Genomic DNA, 12,382 nt, shown 5'->3' on the forward strand with positions numbered 1-12,382 from the left:
AAATAACCCCATCACAAAATAATGTATAACATAGACATATTACTGATGATCTTTATTGAAATTTTGTAAAAGAAGACATGTTAATAAAATACTGTAACTGAATGATATAGCCTCCTGTAAAAAAAACAAATAGTTATGATATAATTGAAGTAATAGCAATGATGGAAAACAATAATTGTTGATGATAAACTTGATGTCATTGGTATTAAGTAAGTTAATACTCATTGTCGTATTTGACATAAAACATTTTTAATAACGTTATACTTTATTCATTACAATATTTTTCAACACATTAACAGTGTTTCTCTCGTGATATTATATTCAAGTATAAAACAGGAAAACAGTTCAAAACATTTTACTTGAAAAGATAAATTTCCCCAAACAACAGACCTTTGTTCTACACCAAAACACATTATCAATTTGTATCAAAATATGTTTTTGTTAGTTTTCATTTTCAATATCGTTATTTATACATAGACACGAACCTACAACACTGACAATATACGAGACAAATTATAAAACGGAAACAAGAAATTACAGCTGTAAGAAATAAAACGTGGCGTATCTTAATTATTGTTTGTACATGTGTTATAATAATTATTTCATAATGTACACAGTATTAGATATCTGTCAATACGGTGAAATTTCCTGTTCTTTCTTCCAGAATAACTACATGAAAAGCTTCAGTCGTTAATATGAATATAAAACTGACAGAACGAAAAACAAAGTTCACCCTTTTCCTTTTATGTTTCTGATCTGTTGTCTTTGTTACATTGAATCAATAAGATTCTTTTTAGTTGACGTATATTCCACACTTTACATTTTAGTAAGTACAAATCAAATGCCTTTTGTTCTGTTGATGGTTTATGCTTGGTCTGTTACTTATAAGAAATGTTAATTAGATAAATTTGTAAACCTAGTTGGAATAAATATTCATCATTTTAACAGAAACTGTATGATATACATAATTCACGTAAGAAATATTTGACTAGTTATTAAATATAGTTCAGTTGTTAATATTTACAACGTTTTCTCAGTTCGATGTCAGTAACCGGCCAGTTTATTAAAACACCTCTGATGAAGTCACTTAGTCTCCGCCATAACCACCTTCTTCGAATTATCTGGCCAGATGTTTTTGGTTTAAGTGTTAAACGTTATTTCTCGTTGCTACAACGCCTTTCAAAACGTATGAAAATTAAAACTATTTACTTCAAGAAAAAAGCTAGAGTATTTTTATGTCATTATTGTTACATGATAAGAATCAGGACACAGAGATCTACCTTGCCAAAATTTATATTTATGTCCCCTAGCCTTACTGTTTGACTGTTAAGTATGAAAAAGGATAATAAATCAAAACTATCAATCCATTTACAATCTTCAACATATCAATCAGATCTTCAAAAACTCTTTTTGTTTTCAAGAAAAATAAATTTGAGAGATTTCAAACCTCTCATCGTATGACAACAACTCCATCCCAGGCACCATTCTAATTATCCTTCTCTGAACCATTTATACCTAAAGCTCTTTATACTGATACAAATTATAAATTATGTCCGAAAACAGATGGTACTATTTTATTTCCTTTGTTATTGTTTTATAATTGCAAATCTTTAGAATGGCCTATCTGTACCATGAAATTGTAACCAATATTTTAACCATGTAATTCCGTATATCTGCCGAGACACACAGGAAAACACATCATTGTACTGACGTAATACAATATTTTGTTGTAAACGTCAAACTGGAAAGTGGGTTACTTCAGATGTTTTTTTTTATTTATGAAAATGTACCACAATGTTCCCTGGCAAAAATTGTCATCACAAACATTAAGCTAACAGAGTATTATTAGAAGAATTATTCAGGGAAGAGAAAAGTTTGAAATTATTTTGGGAAATATACCTAAACAAATTGTTAGTGCTTCGACAAACACTGACTTGAAAATATTCTTTTAGTTTGTAACTAAATATTTACTTGGATTCTGGTAACGAAGTGGTTACAGATTTTATCCAGAAATTCTATATCGAATAAACTCAAAGCGGTCTGGTTCTAACGTAGTTCTATTTCATTTCACTGATGCACAAACAAAAATAAACAATGTCAAAAACAACCAAATGATTACTTATTTATTATTGTTATTGTAGTGTAAGAACAAACATGTAAACATATTAAAATATCTAGTATTTGATATATTTCAAAATAAATAAATAAATAAATATTGTATAATTTGATAAAACAGTTAACTATTCAAATAAATTTATACAATATAACAATATAAATACAATTATTTAATATTAATTTTTTCTTTGTGTGTTTCCCATTTTTAGTGCTAAAATTAATAAGAAATTAAAAAATAAGACGTTTATAGAACAATAATATCAATAATTAGTCACTTAGAGTAACAACACAAAAGTTTTACTACTGAAGTAACATTGAAGTACTGCTATTGTAACTAAAAGTATGATATAGTACAAGTATTATAATTACATGTATGTTACTGTACAAAAATTACTATAGACAAGTTGTAGTGTTAATATAGTGATCATATGCTTGTTGCAGTACTAATAAAGTTACAGTAGAAGTGTTTCAGAATCAGCAAAAACTTTTTGCTGTACTAACTAACACATGCATATTGTATTACCAATGTCATGACTCCAGAAACGTCAGAATACCTGTACAATTACCGTACACAAGTGACAGTAATGTTATAACCGTGATATATGTTGTAATTCCTGTAAGCATTACATTAATGCGTTCTCTAGTTGGAAACCTTATAAAAATACAGAAGTAACTCTAAATCTTGCACATGATCTGTAAATATGCTTTATAATAGTTATTATAGATCTATTTTAAACTGATAATAATTACCTTATATATGTTACTTTAACATTATAATCATAACAAATCCAATACCTTATACGTACCCAAAAAACAATAATATTAACTTTACGTGCACTTCAATTTTATCATTTTAACCACCAAAATCTACTATTCTTTTGATACAATCTCATGCTCCAAATACGCCAATCCTGACTCATCATTTACAAGAATACTTTAAAAGTTAATTTAAATAAACATATTTTAAGAAATATATGTAACAGATACTTTGTTTAGTATTATTCACCTCGAAAATTTTAATATCATTTTCTCCACCCTGTATACGTGTATTACATGTCAAATGTCCATTCTATGCATGTGTCTAATGCATCACAATACTCACCTCATACCTAACTAAGATATCACAAAAATAACTGACTAGGAGATATCTCATTTACTGTACATAATAACATTCTCCATCATGAGTGTTTAATATGACAATATTCACCTTATACACGTATCTAATACACCACAATACTCACTTCCTACACCTGTGACCTGCTGGTTAGCGGTTCATGGCTCGCAATTTCTACACTGTAGGTTCAAATCCCTGTCACATAAAACATGCTTGCCCTTCATCCTTTGTTCCCATCAAATCGTAAACACCTTACTGAACACAAGCCATGATTAACCAAACAAAAACATCTATACTCCAGTTTACATTATTCTACTATGTTACTGAAGACGTCAGAGCATATGTCAATTATTCAATGAGTTATCAACATATAGCATTTTATTTTATGAATTTGTTTTCATAAGACAGCTAATGAACATCTTTGAGATGGGTTAAAGAAATCTTTATCAGAACAGCTACAGATGAACAAACATTAAGATACCTTATAATATATTGATTAAAAAGGAAGTGAAGTCAGTATTGCTGTTATAGTTTTAAAAACATCTGGAGATTAACAAGTATTAAGAAAATCACTTCTAATGTTCAAAAGTTACGTAACTAGTTCCCTCGCTGTTCCTGTCAAAGGTTCTTGAAATTAATGGTTGTGTACGTATAGTCACAATATCCCTATGAAAAGAAGAAACAAACAAGCAGGCACATAGACACAAATTTAAAAATTATTTATCATTACGCAATCACATAATATATGTTCATTAATTTCTAAAGTATTTCATTGTAATTTGAATAACATAATAAATGTATATCAATCTCATAGCCAATATGTGGTAATAGCTCAAATTCCTTAATTATTAACTGCAATTAATTTTGATAATTGCATTGATCACAAGAAAACACTGCTAGGCTAAATCTAATTTTTTTAACAATACCTTTTTGCTCCCTTACGCTTTATCCGAAAAGACAAGCGTATATTATATCCATTGCACGTGATATATATCTTTCAATAGCGGAACTCATTACACCAGTTAGGATACAAGTATTATAAACGCTTTCATTGCTCTATGGTGTCGCAGAATGTGAAAGTTTTAAGTACCATAAAAACATGCTTGCTAATTTGCATGCGAATTAGACATTTATTTACTTTTATTTTTTTCCAAGGAAACGAATGATAAAAACAACAAACGCTGATCTTTAAAACTTACTAAAATAGAAAACTTATTGTTCCTAAACTAAAAGGAAATCATTCTGACCTGTGAAAGAAACAGTCGCTATCACACAAATTATAGCAAACCATCCCGACGAAGAAATAATACAATGTATAAATGAGGTCCAGAGAAAGAAGGAAGCCGTCTGAAATATTTTGTTTTTTGTTTTTTAATTTCGCACAAAGTAACTCGAGGGCTATCTGTGCTAGTTGTCCCTAATTTAGCAGTGTAAGACTAGAGGCAAGCCAGCTCGTCATCACCACCCACCGCAAACTTTTGGGTTACTCTTTTACCAACGAATAGTGGGATTGACCGTCATTTATAACGCCTCCACGGCTGAAAGGGCGAGCATGTTTGGAGGGACGGGGATGCAAAACCGCTACCCTCAGATTACGAGTCGCACGCCTTAACACGCTTGGCCATGCCAAGGAATGAATTATTAGTTAAAACTCGATATGTTCACTTACTGTATACAGTAATTGGATGCACTCAATGGTTGCATGCAGAGTTTGTTCCATGTCGCACATCAAGACGGTTTCTAATGACAATAAAATTAATATTTTTTAAAGGTTAATCTTAGTTACGGTAGTTAAAAGCTACAGATACTACTTACCTCATAAAAAACATTCACAAACGTATATAGATAATATGAGCACATACAAACTATTGGCCCACTCTTAAAATTATTTCATTTTAAGAGCTCCTGTTGGTGACACGTAAAGTTTAGCTTCATTATTTTTGTACGGTTGGTGGTCAGCAGCGTTCGCATTAGCGTTTCTTCTAATGATTTCGAGAGATTTCAATTATTTATTGTTGTTGTACAGTCTAGAGTTTTCATACTTTATTCTTTAATGCACGAATGCCTTGACGTTTTGCACATATATGTTAGTCCACTGGATACTGTTTCTTCCTGGATTAGAAATATAAATGCAGTTCTTCTGTAAGTATAGAAACTGCTATTCAGTATAATGGAAAATAGAAATATCAACTTTTCTAATTTTTTAATTAGCTGATAAAGCCTTCATTTTACTGAAGGTTGTTTTTTTTTATAAAAAAAACATTACATTTCGTTAATATTAGTTTTTGGTTCAGCCTGTTTAGATGAAAATTAAATTCCACCAACGTTTCTATATATTAGTATAAACACCTGTAGTCACAGCTTCGGTTCACACATGGCAAAATTTACAGAATTACGCAGTAACACAATATTTTTAACAGAATATTCTTAAATACTGTAGAAGGAAGAAGAAAACAGGTATTATTAAATTAAACAAACATATCTGGAACACGTAAAGTAATGGTACTCATCAATCATGTATAAAACTCTTACGCTCATTTTCAAAAAGTATTACTAGGAATAATGAAGCGTTTAAAAACGTGATGGAAATATGCAAAGTTATTTTACTGTCGTGTTTGGGTTTAATGAGGAGATACTTATCGTACAAACAACTCACGTTTAGAAATTATGTAGATTTGTATTAATTTTCTAACCAAAATGACACCGACTGAATTTAAACGGAGCATTTTAGAGCGTTTAGAAGATATATCTCCAGAGGTTCAATATACATGTATTTGATTGCAATTGAATTATTTTTATAATTTGATTGGAATTTAACATACGTCCACAGAATGCTTACTATTCTAATTAAAGTATTTCCAGCTCGCTTTACAAAAACTGTTACTAGTAAATAAGTCGGACTTTTTCATATCCTATGATGTTGACACGGATATATATAAATGTATATAGTTACATGTATATACATGTATAGCTATTGAAATAAAATAGTTCAATGATATTTTTAAACGAATGGAATATGAAATTATCTGTTTTTTAAATATTTCTAATTGAGATGTTTTCGAAAGAAAAAAACAGACAAGTCACAAAGTATCAATCACTCCATAAGTGATTATGGTTGTTACGAGGCTGTGTTGTACACTCCAGTACGTCACTGCTATCCCAAAACTAACAGACAAAAATGTTTTTATTTAAATTGAATAAATACGCCAGTACGAGAACTACGAGAATTACACACATATAACATTCACATTAACAAAAAATATATATTACATGTAAAGATGTCTTTGAGATCTAAAGAAAAAGATTAACATCTCTCCTATTCCGTTTTAATACTTTGATATTTCCTGTACCAATGCAGTATCATTATTTTGGTTTTCCTTCTGTTTCTTTATCTATACAGTGTATCATTTTTGTACACTTTTTGCGCCACCATTTCTAATCTTCCTACTTAATACCAACATATTTCATAATCATATATCGCAACGTCATCTTCGGAAATATTTCTTAAGACATTTAGTAGAATTACGTAAAACAAACAAAAACTTTGTTTTGAGAAATAATTTTCATTTGCCTAGGAACAAGAAAAAGTAAAAATTTTGTTACATAGTGTAATCAGTCAATCAGTGTTATACAATTAAACATATGAAAGAATTACTAAAATTACGTCAAAAACATACTCTGTTAACGCCAAAAACAAATAGTTAAAAATGAATAAATTGTTTAAAACTTACTGAAAGCTATTGTATTTTGAACATTAGTCTATTTCAATGACATAAAAACTTCTACCTGATCAAGTTTAGGCCTTGTAAACAAGGCAAAGTATTCTTTATTCTTTTGTTGAAGAATTGCTTTACTAACTTTTTCTTATGATTGTTAAAGGCTGTAAAATTACAGGACATTATTTCGAATGCTATAGCTTTCAATGTTCCCCATGAAAGCGGAAAATCTTGTATAATTGCGGCATGTTTAGGACCTCATTTGATTCAGAAACAACATCAAACGCTAATTCACACATCATTAGACAATCTGAAAATACTTTTATTCAGATAAGTTGTGCAAGACTTACCTCATTTGCTGTACATAATTTTATTAGAACTACTGTTGTGATCGAACATTGCGTGATCCTGACATAATATCGAATAAAAAGGAACGTGCAATACGTAATACATTTTTGTACGTGTAACTATTTAGTGAATCAAAAGTTTCGATGAAATAGAAAACAAGCATATATAAAACTGAAATTAGAAAAGTGGTGTCTAAAAAAATTAAATCTGTAATATATTAAGACATTGTAAACAGTAGATATTTTTAACTACGTGTAATTACTAAAGTAAAAGTCACTATGAAACGAGATTAAAGAGTAAAATTTGTAATGTTTATACTGTAACTGTTCTGAATTACTTTCTACTACCGCTAAAAATACAACAAAAAAAGCTACTTACAGAGTCCAGTATTGTTTCTTGCTTTTTAAAACAAATATTTTTGACAAGTAGTAAGAGTTATTTTAACCGTCACAGAAATATTATACATGAAAACTAAGAAACGCAATGACTTCACAGAGAGGGAAATAACTTTTATCAAATTATATTTAGTCTTGTATAACAACTGTTCTATTTGTGTGCGTGCGCACAACTCAATAAATATAGATGCACTGGTATAACAAGGTAAAACCTTGTGTGTTAGAACAAATGGTTTCAAGCAATAATGTAAGTGTAATCTTTTTTCATTGTTTTACAGTTATGGACACAAACATGACAGGAAAGAATTTGTAGATGTATTGAGCTTGTTGGAAAATTACTTTTCTATCATGTACAAAACAATATTTCACATTCCGTGAGAGAAGAAAACCGACTTGTAGAGAAAAATATATATGTAGAAACGGCTGGTATTGGTAGAGAAAGCTCTGTGTAGAGGAGCGAACAATGTTTCAACCTTTTACGGTCATCTTCATTTTCACAATGAAAGAAAGAGGTAATTGGCCCACAGCTGACCACATGTTTGTAGTGGTTATGTCATTCAGTGTAGGAATGTAGACGTCGTGCTTAAATGCTAAATGTTATTTATTAATATAGGTATAATGGTGTTTCTTTGTGCTTTCTCCTTTCATGGAACAATTGAGCATCAGGTTATACAGGGGCGTCAAACAGCAGCTGGCCTCATTGGTGTGTTGGAGAGAGCATCCTTATTGACTGAAGGCCCTCTTATGTGGAAATGACTGGATCTTTTAGCAGGATAACGCTGCAATCCACAATGTCCGCAGGACAAATGACTTTTTTATGCCGAATAACGTGATTCTTTCAGACCATCCAGCGTGTTCGCCCGAACTGAACCCCATTGAAAAGGTAAGTCTTTTTGGTATGGTCTTAAACTTTTGACCAACTAGTATTTAGGCTAATTTCATTGTGTTCATTTTTCCTATTAAATGCTAAAAAAGATTTTTATTTTTATTTTTCCCACCACCAACTCTAAGGCTAGTGCGTAATCTTACTGCTTCCCCACTGGGAAGATATCTGAAAACGTACATAGTTTCAAAATCAAGCAAGTTGAACACTAGGGGTAAAACAGTTTGTGTTTAATTTCACCCTATTACTTAAAGATAATAGTAAAACGTGAAACAAACATATATACTTGTTGTCAAAAAGCCTGAGAAGAAGACAATTTTTTTTGATATATCGGTTTATATTGGTGTTTATGATAACTGTTTAAAGCTGTACCCACCGATTATAATATTAATCTACTGTCCAGATTGAAATGACAACGCATAAGTAGCATATCACCTCACTCCACTCACAAAATTAAAGATTCACTGTCACTCTTATTGGATATTAATAGCTTAAACTATAAAAATTATATTATGTTATCGCATGGATTTGAACGCGGTTTACTGATGTGGAAACCCGCCCACTATCACAAGGCCACCTCGCTTGTTATTTATTTGTAGTCATAAAATACAAATATTTTCTTTCTGCTATCATGCTGTTTTAGATGTCAGGACCTGTCACGCCATGACTCCACCGGTCTCAACGGTATTCGTTGATCGCCTACCGCCAAACCTCACGCCGCTTCAAATAGCCACGTTCATCGCCCAAGCGAACCCGAGCGCAACGATAGACGCTACCAGGATTCGAATCCTCCGCCTGAGTTATATTTTTATCCAGTCCTCTACGCTTGGTGACACGCACAGGAAATCAAAAACCAAAATGCAATGAATCACACACACGAAAGAAATGTCAAGAAGAGATATAAAGAAATCGAGGGCACTCACAAGAGAACTTCTCTTCGCCCTACTCGTTATGTAAAATTTAACTGGGCTAGTGATTGATTATTAATAACCAAACCGACAAGATTTAAAGTTAACGAGTTTGTAATTCAATCTGGTGAAAACGGTCAAATGGTGGTCTGCGAGATATTAAATATTAACTCTACAAAAAAAAAACACAAAAATACAATAGGATAGGGATCTGTAGATACAAAAACCTCAGAACTTTCACGATCACGGCACCAAAACATCTACCCTTACCGTGCCAGGACGATGCTGGAAAGTAAATCAGTTTTAATAAAGCTTATAACAAAAAACACTCAAAAAATATACAACAATAAAACACAAGTGTTAAATCTGCAATTGATCAAAAGATCGATCTGAGGCAGTAGCAGGATAAATATGGAGAGTTCTTGGATATATAACTGAGTAATCGATTCTATCTGTCTCAGTGAGTTGTTATATTTCCGTCTGGGACGATTAATGACTTTTTGCGAATCTTCCTTGTGTCTTCTTTCTGAACGTGATGTTGATTTCTGTAGTGGTTGACATGTCTGTAGTTTTAACGAGCGTGGTTTGGGTCTGTCTTCTTTCGTTTGGGTCGCTGCTGAAGGGTAAAGTCAACGTTGCTCAAAATATCTTGTCTTTCTTCTTAGCATTAATTAAAGGGTGGCTCTTGCAGCAGAGATAATTGGCATACATGAAGATGAAAAGCTTACTGGACGAGGGGTACTCTGACTGACAGACTTCACATGTTTAAGTAGTTGGTCGATTTCGGAGACTTTCGACACTAAAATGAAAATACTGTAGGTACATCTGTGGTTAAGTATATAATCAGCTACCTGTTTATGCTCGGTAACGACTTCAACAAACGTAGTTGATAAACCTGTGGTCTTGGAGTGGATTCTATGGGCTGCATGGAGTTTCGTGGAAGTTGTTGTTTTCAAAGAATATTGAATTTCAGCAGGAGTTACAAAGAAATGAACGTTCTTCATAAATACCGAGTATAAGCTAACGACTAGCTGCTAGTGATAAAAATAAATAAACACACACACGTGACACCAACAGAATATACTGTATTAGTGTAAATTAGATGAATGGTTAAAGTTATTAAAGTTATTTTACTCCTTCTTTTACCAATACGTAAATAGGTAATTTAAGTTTAGGGGTTTTAAACCATACTAATTTATTATTGTGTATTGTTTAACTATAAAAGTTGTCTGATGTTCTAAGAAACAAACATGCAGCCCAGGTTTTTATCCATTTTATCACTTTTCACGTGATTATTATTGTTTCAATATTTCGCAGCTCTGCTTACTGACATCGAAGGGTGTAAGTATGTAAGATACAGATATCTATTTATGTACCTCTAAAATTATGTACACTGTTATATTCCTCTAACACATTAGTTGCCTTGGTATCAATTTTTGTTTCAATATCCTAATCATTTTAAACTGTATTTTCTGTGACTGTTGGTTATAAAATGGTTAAGTGCGAGAAAAAGAGAAACTGTTCAGATGAAAGTTAATTGAAGAATAAAAGGATTTTTGATATTAACGAAAACTGATCATGAAAAGTTATTTTGTAACAACAATTAAATCTTTATAGGTAGAAATGTTTGAACCTGTATAGAGACGATCGCACTTATTGTTGAGAATAGTTTTCACAGAAAAAAATATGATTTCTATCTTTCATGCAAACGACAACTGGAAATAAAAACTCACGTCAGTACGAAATATAAAAAAAATAAGCACATAATATTTTATACTTTACATAATATTTTATACTTTACATAATATTTTATGGTAACACACAAATAGATACTTGATAACACAAAACACAGGAATACATCAGGATATACCCCTTGACTGAGTTTTATCTATCTCTTTCGTTTTTGTTTCTTTTTTTATAGTTGATTTGATTTATTCAAACTTTTGTCTAAAGTATGTTATACTTTGTGTTTCTTTTCCACTAGATTTTTAATATTAACATACTCTTGTTTATTTGGTCTTTTACTCTTATTATACACATGACAAAAGTGATGGCAGATGTTAGGACTGACTGCTTCATACATCAGAAACCTTCAAAAGTATTATGTATTACTTGTGTTGAACGAGATGCCTCGTCAGCACCTGAGATGTCAGTTGTTATGTGATTAACATATAACATATTCTCCTTTGCTTTAAACTATGAGTTTTTATAATTTCCATAACCCGAAAAGTATCTAAAGCTTAATAGCACGGGAATTATCAGTGTCGGTATACGGAAGTTCTTTCAACTGATTTCCTAATTTTGTAAAACCGAAATCAGTTTTCCAGAACTTAAAATTTATTATTTGTACATGCAATTTTAATTTTTCACGTTTCCTTTTGTTCTGCTGTTATTATCTCCACTACTATACAAATATTTATGTCTTAAGATAAAGGTTGCCCAACAGCATGTTAACAAGTTTTGAACGTGTCTGTACAGGTGGATCAAATTCAAACCTTTTGCATAAATCTCAAGTTAAAAATAATTTAATAAATTCTATAGAATATTTGAATTCACTCTTTTTACCTCTGTTAAGATAAATATGTAAGAAATTGTTAATGAAGACACCAATAAACTTCAACGAGAGATCGTCTACATTTCGAAAATTAAAACATTATATCCTTATGAGCCATTATTTTAGTAACTCTACTGCTTTGAATTTAACTTTTAATTACTGCATTGATAATTTTTGTTTATAGATAACTGTTTTCATAAAAGTACAAATCCTAGAGGCAAAAGAAATAATATATTGAAATGGGTTTATTTATCAGTATTTTGTAGTAATTTGGATAATACATTTATACTAGTACCAGTGTTCTTTAATTAATTTTTAAAAAGATTTATCTACTTAATCTCTCCAAAAT

The sequence above is a fragment of the Tachypleus tridentatus genome, chromosome 7 (assembly GCF_004210375.1).
Source record: "Tachypleus tridentatus isolate NWPU-2018 chromosome 7, ASM421037v1, whole genome shotgun sequence".
Classification (NCBI taxonomy): Eukaryota; Metazoa; Arthropoda; class Merostomata; order Xiphosura; family Limulidae; genus Tachypleus; species Tachypleus tridentatus.